This window comes from Triticum urartu, chromosome 3, assembly GCF_003073215.2.
Source record: "Triticum urartu cultivar G1812 chromosome 3, Tu2.1, whole genome shotgun sequence".
In the NCBI taxonomy this organism is placed as follows: Eukaryota; Viridiplantae; Streptophyta; class Magnoliopsida; order Poales; family Poaceae; genus Triticum; species Triticum urartu.
In genome coordinates, this window is record NC_053024.1 from 511,394,379 (window position 1) to 511,402,839 (window position 8,461).

The window sequence follows — 8,461 nt, forward strand, 5'->3', positions numbered from 1 at the left end:
CTCGTCCCGCACACATACCTGGGCGATGGCGATCCGCTGGTCCCTGTCAGGAGACGAATGGATGGGCATAAGGTCTAGTCCTGCGACCTTGTGCTTTCTCGTCCTGTAGGTACTGCTTGAACTCGGCGAAGCAGAGCTTCACCAAGTTCGGATCGTTGGTGTACATCACATTCAACTTGGTGCAGCCATAGAACTGAACGGCGAACTCAAAGGGGAACTCCTTGCTGAAGTCCATATCTAGCAGGCTCACCCCTTGGATCGCCATTGGAGTCTCTTCAGGTGAATGAGTGGGTAGGCGGCAGCGGCAATTCGTTTTTCAGCTCTTGGGGAACTGGATTCAACAGTAATCTGAGTATGTACATGCGACAACAGTTACTACCCCTCCCTCGCCCGCTGCACGCCCGGCAGAAGATGCACCCTCGGCGCATTCAAACGCCTCCATTAAGAAACCTACTCCGGCCACACGCCGGTTCACGAGCGGGTCTGTATTGGTACTGTAATAACAAGAGTTAGTGGTCATTTTACTTAAATTTAATTAGCTTTAATAAAAAATTATACTTAAAACAAGAAATGCATTGGCTCATTCTATCAGTGCCACAGGATCAACATGCACAACAATTAGAATTATTATTCTCAAGATGCACACAATCAGCACATTTGTCGCGCTTTCACATAGATAATACTACCAATTTGAACTGTTTGTTATGGTTGTTGTCCTCGCATCATCATGCCGTGTTTCCCAGTTTGCAAGATTTAGAACCAACAAATAAGATCCAAATAATAAGTTCAACAAAGATGCCTACACATGTCATTGATTCCCAGCTTGCAAGATTCAGAACCAACAAATAAGATTCAAATAATAAGTACAACAAAGATGCCTACACATCTCATTGATTCCCAGCTTGCAAGATTCAGAACCAACCCATTAGAGCCTTTTGATAAAGTGAATATCGGGATTAAATCCATCTTGGCTAGACGTGTCATACAATCGAAGAACTTGGCGAATGCTCTTGACCGTCACAACATCTGTAGTTGAGTATTCCTGTTTGCACAACACAAATAAGAAGAGCATGATTACTATAATAATGGCACTCCTTGAACTCAACCTCCAGCTCCACTCGGATGAGGCCTGCCTAGAGTTCCATGATTCAATTCATGCGCCTTTTTCTGCAGTTCACCTGAAATGAAGCAAAGATTGGACCATTCAGCTAGCAAGAAGTACTTGCTCTCCTGAGCTGGCAGGTTCTTCTTTAGTAGTTGCACTAAAATTGAGGAACATTAAGGTTGGTTGTCCGGCTCATGTAAGGTGCAACTATAATTTGCTTATCCTTTTGTGCAGTTCCACTAAAATAAAGTGCCATCGTGGTGACAGTGATGGCTCATCTTGCAAAGGCTAATAAAATGTTGCACGAGATTACCAGCAGAATTTGACGGAGATTTTGGAAACTCCAATCACCATTTTGTGCAGTTTCACCAAAATTGAGAGATGTTGCCCACGTGACATTTTAGTTGAACTGCACAAGACACTCATTCCAAAAAAGTGTTTTGTGCAGTTCACCAAAAGGTCACAATAGCAACAAGGTGAAATGGATATCCCTATCTGCACAAAAAGATACAAAGTAAACAGTTGCTGGTCAATAAGAATATATGAAACATACATGAAATGAAAAGAAGCGTCTTCATGATGTTCATGGAAATCATGCAAGGACAGTAGAAATTTTAAAACGTCAGCAATGCTTCATGTTACCGGAAGCATTATGATCAACAATGACATTCGTCAAATATGGGATTACTTTAATGGTGGCATTGATTGTTTACTAGATACAGTAAATCAACATCAACTAAAGAGTTGGTTTAAGGGCATGGGACTGTGGGGACACCAGGACACTCAGCAGCGTAAAGGAGCAACTTACTTATCATACTGGGGAAAACAGCAGGAGTACCATTTGTTACACAGTTTAATTGCATCATATCACTAGAGGAATTAGATTAACAATAACACTGGTTAGACATGTCCTTAAGGTAACAGTGTGATCGCTTCATTTTACATGCGCCCTTACATTAACAACAGCAAGAGGTTGGTATAAGGACATACGACAGTGGACGCATTAGCACAATGTACCTATAGGGAGGCATAAAGTGGTGATGCCGAGTTTGTTCATGCTTTGTGAGGGCAGCAAATCTAATCCTGGAGACCTTTTACTATGTGAGGGCAGCAAATCTAATCCTGGAGACCTTTTACTATGTGAGGGTAGCAAATCTAATCCTGGAGACCTTTTACTATGTGAGGGCAGCAAATCTAATCCTGAAGACCTTTTACTATGTGAGGGTAGCAATTCTAATCCCGGAGACCTTTTACTATGTGAGGGCAACAAATCTAATCCTGGACATACTCTGTTGACTTGTCCACCAGCCGCCACTTTCTATCCTTTTTTCAACCAATAATTGATCTGTTCCTTATCCAGGTTGGGTATCCGATCTCTACTACTTTCACCATATTATTTCCTCTTTGAATCAAGTCCTAGATTCATGCTACAACTTTCCCCCTTTCTTCGTTGTTTGAACCAAGTCCTAGATTCGAATGCATGAAGTAGCTTTACCTCTAATAATACTAAAAAATTAGGTGGATTCGGAAGAGCTAATGGGAGTAGAAAAATATGCACATGCAGACACGTGGGGAGCTGGGGTAGTAGAGCAAGGCCGCTTTCGAAGAACTTATAACTGAGGGTTGTCGGGGTGTCAGCGGCGGCAGGTCGGATCTGCGCACAATACGACAGGGAGGAAGAAGGGCCGGAGGACCTCCCGAGCCGGCGTTGTGTCGGAGAGAACGACACGGGCAGAGGATCTGTGACCAGTGGTGAGCAGAGAGAAAATGTCGCTACCGCTTTCTTGTTTAGATCTGAGAGGATGAGAGAATGAAGAGAGAAACCCTAGTAAACCAAGCTCTCAGGCCCCTGCATACATATATAGTGGAGTGATTATCTTTTTCTCTCCACAACAAGCGTTTCAATTTGTGTACATGGCATTAAAGAAAAGAAACTTTCTATTTAAGGTGACTAACTGTACGACTCCTACTTACTACTACTAGTAGTAGTATTGTTCACTTGTGCTCCCCAGCCCTCCATTCATTGAACAACGCATGGGTGAATAAAAATATAGTACTAGTATTTATATATAACGAACAAGCTCGAACTATTTTCGTGTAGCTAAAAGTTGAGGGCGGGGCTTTTCCCGGGCAGTACGCGCGGCAGTTTTCGCGTAGGCGGTTTGACAGAGGCGAGGAGGGTGAGGGAGTAGCGGATTCAAGTTACTTACTACCGGAAAGGTTGGGTTGTGCGATTTGACGGCGCGTTACTGCTGGAAAGACTTGTGATATGACTACTCACTATAGTCATGAATTACTGGCGGTACGACCGGGGTGATGCCCCCCTTCCGTTCCGCACTCTAATCTCGTGCATGACACGTCGACCCAGATGCCGGCTCTCGCACATGTCGGCGAAGTACGTAGTAGTAAGAAGGAGTAAAGAATCATGTGGTATATACTAGTAGTACTACTACTCACGTCGGAGGAGTGCGAACCACGGCAGCCAGTGAACCAGCAGTAGAAAACAATGTGCTGATATGGCCATAAAAACAATGTGCTATGGTCCAGACTGTAGCATGTACAGTACTGCTCCTCTTTGTTTGTATCCCTGAGTTAGAGCTAGTTTGGGTTGAAATAGCCTCAAATTATCCAAACAGGAGGGGTTAGTTTGAGCTAGTTTGCTCTAACCCAGCTAAAAAGACTAGCCAGTGGAGAGGTTTTAATTGGGTTAGTTCTCCTCGGGCCCACTAAAAGATAACTAAAAAATCTCCCCTGCCCGCACTAGATCGCTCCCTCTGCCCCCCTCGCACGACTCCTCTCTGTTCCTCATCAGGCCGCCCGCCCAAGCGCCGCTCCGCCGCTCGCCCTCTCTCTCCTCCGGCCACCCTCCCCCTCCGGCCTCCGCCACCCTCCTTCGGCCACCCTCTCCCTCTGGCTTTCGAAGCTCGCCCCGCTCCCCCTTCATCGTTCATTTTTCTCCCTCTGTCGTGCGTGGCGGCGGCGCATCTACCAGGGAGGTTGCGAGAGGGGTGAGTTTGTTCGTTCCTTCTCTGTCTCACATCCATATCATTGATCTTGCTTACTCTAGCGCTAATTCTGATTTAGAAATGTAGATCCTGATTAAACTTGGTATAGATTTGTGGTGCACACATGGAATTGTTTGATGCTGCTTAAGGAGGTAATAAATCTTTCTAGAGGCCCAAAGATTCAGTTCACCTTTCTAGGTATTTCAGGTTCAGGCTTGCATTATTTCTAGAGGCCCAAAGAATCAGTTCACCTTTCTAGGCATTTCAGTTCCAGGCTTGCATTATTTCTAGAGGCCCAAAGATTCAGGTCACCTTTTTAGGTATTTCAGTTTCAAGCTGCATTACGTCTAGAGGCTCAAAGATTCAGTTCACCTTTCTAGGTATTTCAGTTCCAGGCTTGCATTATTTCTAGAGGCCCAAAGATTCGGTTCGCAATCGTCGGCAAGGGGCCCTGCTACCCATGCCGGTGTCGACCTCAACTCGCAAGCAACAGCGTCGGAGGGGTTCCCGGGGCTTGGGCTCTACAGAGCCTTCCTCCAGAGACGATGACGAGCTCCTCACTGGGTGCGTGAGGGGCTCTAGGCTCCATCCCTATTGTGAATGACTTCTGTGATGAGTTAGCTCATGCTTTGTTTCATGGAGTGTATTGTTTTTTGTGAAGCTTGATTGAGGACTTGTATGTTTAAGTGGTATATCTCATTTGTATGGACAAAGTAAAATTTATCATGTTTCGCATGCTTGATTGGTAAAGATGGTTCGTTTATGTCAATTGTGAGCGGGAGGAGGCTGTTGGGGAACGTAGCAGAATTTTAAAATTTTCTACGCATAACCAAGATCAATCTATGGAGTCATCTAGCAACGAGGGAGAGGGGAGTGCATCTACATACCCTTGTAGATCACGAGCGGAAGCGTTCAAGGGAACGGGGTTGATGGAGTCGTACTCGTCGTGATCCAAATCACTGATGACCTAGTGCCGAACGGACGGCACCTCCGCGTTCAACACACGTACGGTTGGGAAGACGTCTCCTCCAACTTGATACGACAAGGGGGAAGGAGAGGATGATGGAGATCCAGCAGCATGACGGCGTGGTGGTGGAAGCAACGGTGATCTCAGCAGGGCTTCGCCAAGCTTAGCGAGAGGGAGAGGTGTCACGGGAAGGAGAGGGAGGCGCCAGGGGCTAGGGTGCGGCTGCCCTCCCTCCCCCCACTATATATAGGACCCCTAAGGGGGGGCGCCGGCCCTAGGAGATGGAATCTCCAAGGGGGGGCGGTGGCCAAGGGGGTGGCTTGCCCCCCAAGCCAAGTGGGGCGCCCCCCACCCCTAGGGTTTCCAACCCTAGGCGCAGGGGGAGGCCCAAGGGGGGCGCACCAGCCCACTAGGGGCTGGTTCCCCTCCCACTTCAGCCCATGGGGCCCTTCGGGATAGGTGGCCCCACCTGGTGGACCCCCGGGACCCTTTCGGTGGTCCCGGTACAATACCGATTACCCCCGAAACTTGACTTCCTATATATAAATCTTCATCTCCGGACCATTCCGGAACTCCTCGTGACGTCCGGGATCTCATCTGGGACTCCGAACAACTTTCAGGTTACCGTATACTAATATCTCAACAACCCTAGCGTCACCGAACCTTAAGTGTGTAGACCCTACGGGTTCGGGAGACACACATACATGACCGAGACTACTCTCCGGTCAATAACCAACAGCGGGATCTGGATACCCATGTTGGCTCCCAAATGCTCCTCGATGATCTCATCGGATGAACCACGATGTCGAGGATTCAATCAATCCCGTATACAATTCCCTTTGTCAATCGGTACGTTACTTGCCCGAGACTCGATCGTCGGTATCCCAATACCTCGTTCAATCTCGTTACCGGCAAGTCACTTTACTCGTACCGTAATGCATGATCCCGTGACCAACCACTTGGTCACATTGAGCTCATTATGATGATGCATTACCGAGTGGGCCCAGAGATACCTCTCTGTCATACGGATGACAAATCCCAGTCTCGATTCGTGCCAACCCAACAGACACTTTCAGAGATACCCGTAGTGCACCTTTATAGTCACCCAGTTACGTTGTGACGTTTGGCACACCCAAAGCACTCCTACGGTATCTAGGAGTTGCACAATCTCATGGTCTAAGGAAATGATACTTGACATTCGGAAAAGCTCTAGCAAACGAACTACACGATCTTTGAGCTATGCTTAGGATTGGGTCTTGTCCATCACATCATTCTCCTAATGATGTGATCCCGTTATCAATGACATCTAATGTCCATAGTCAGGAAACCATGACTATCTTTTGATCAACGAGCTAGTCAACTAGAGGCTCACTTGGGACGTGTTGTGGTCTATGTATTCACACATGTATTACGATTTCCGGGTAACACAATTATAGCATGAACAATAGACAATTATCATGAACAAGGAAATATAATAATAACCATTTTATTATTACCTCTAGGGCATATTTACGATAGTCTCCCACTTGCACTAGAGTCAATAATCTAGTTACATTGTGATGAATCGAACACCCATAGAGTTCTGGTGTTGATCATGTTTTGCTCTAGGGAGAGGTTTAGTCAGCGGATCTGCCACATTCAGGTCCGTATGTACTTTACAAATATCTATGTCTCCATTTTGAACACTTTCATGAATGGAGTTGAAGCGACGCTTGATATGCCTGGTCTTCCTGTGAAACCTGGGCTCCTTGGCAAGGGCAATAGCTCCAGTGATGTCACAGAAGAGAATCATCGGGCTCGACGCATTGGGAATGACTCCTAGGTCGGTAATGAACTCCTTCACCCAGATTGCTTCTTGTGCTGCCTCCGAGGCTGCCATGTACTCTACTTCACATGTAGATCCCGCCCCAACGCTTAGCTTGCAACTGCACCAGCTTACTGCCCCACCATTCAAAATATACACGTATCCGGTTTGTGACTTAGAGTCATCCAGATCTGTGTCGAAGCTAGCATCGACGTAACCCTTTACGACGAGCTCTTCGTAACCTCCATAAACGAGAAACATATCCTTAGTCCTCTTCAGGTACTTCAGGATATTCTTGACCGCTGTACAGTGTTCCATGCCGGGATTACTTTGGTACCTTCCTACCAAACTTACGGCAAGGTTTATATCAGGTCTGGTACACAGCATAGCATACATGATAGACCCTATGGCCGAGGCATAGGGGATGACACTCATCTTTTCTCTATCTTCTGTCATGGTCGGACATTGAGCCGTGCTCAATCTCGTACCTTGCAATACAGGCAAGAACCCCTTCTTTGACTGATCCATATTGAACTTCTTCAATATCTTGTCAAGGTACGTACTCTGTGAAAGACCAATGAGGCGTCTCGATCTATCTCTATAGATCTTGATGCCTAATATGTAAGCAGCTTCTCCAAGATCCTTCATTGAAAAACACTTGTTCAAGTAGGCCTTTATGCTTTCCAAGAATTCTATATCATTTCCCATCAACAATATGTCATCCACATACAATATGAGAAATGCTACAGAGCTCCCACTCACTTTCTTGTAAATGCAGGCTTCTCCATAAGTCTGCGTAAACCCAAACCCTTTGATCATCTCATCAAAACGAATGTTCCAACTCCGAGATGCTTGCACCAGCCCATAGATCGAGCGTTGGAGCTTGCACACCTTGTCAGCATTCTTAGGATCGACAAAACCTTCCGGCTGCATCATATACAATTCTTCCTTAAGGAAACCATTAAGGAATGCCGTTTTGACGTCCATTTGCCATATCTCATAATCATAGAATGCGGCAATTGCTAACATGATTCGGACGGACTTCAGCTTCGCTATAGGTGAGAAAGTCTCATCGTAGTCAACCCCTTGAACTTGTCGATAACCCTTAGCGACAAGCCGAGCTTTATAGATGGTTACATTACCATCCGCGTATGTCTTCTTCTTAAAGATCCATTTATTTTCTATGTCCCGCCGATCATCGGGCAAGTCAGTCAAAGTCCATACTTCATTTTCATACATGGATCCTATCTAGGATTTCATGGCTTCCAGCCATTTGTCGGAATTCGGGCTCGCCATCGCTTCTTCATAGTTCGAAGGTTCACCGTTGTCTAACAACATGATTTCCAAGACAGGCTTGCCGTACCACTCTGGTGCGGAACGTGTCCTTGTGGACCTACGAAGTTCAGTAGCAACTTGATCTGAAGTTTCATGATCATCATCATCAACTTCCTCTCTAGTCGGTGCAGGCACCTCAGGAACATTTTCTTGAGCTGCGCCACTAACCGGTTCAAGAGGTAATACTTCATCAAGTTCTACTTTCCTCCCACTTACTTCTTTTGAGAGAAACTCTTTCTCTAGAA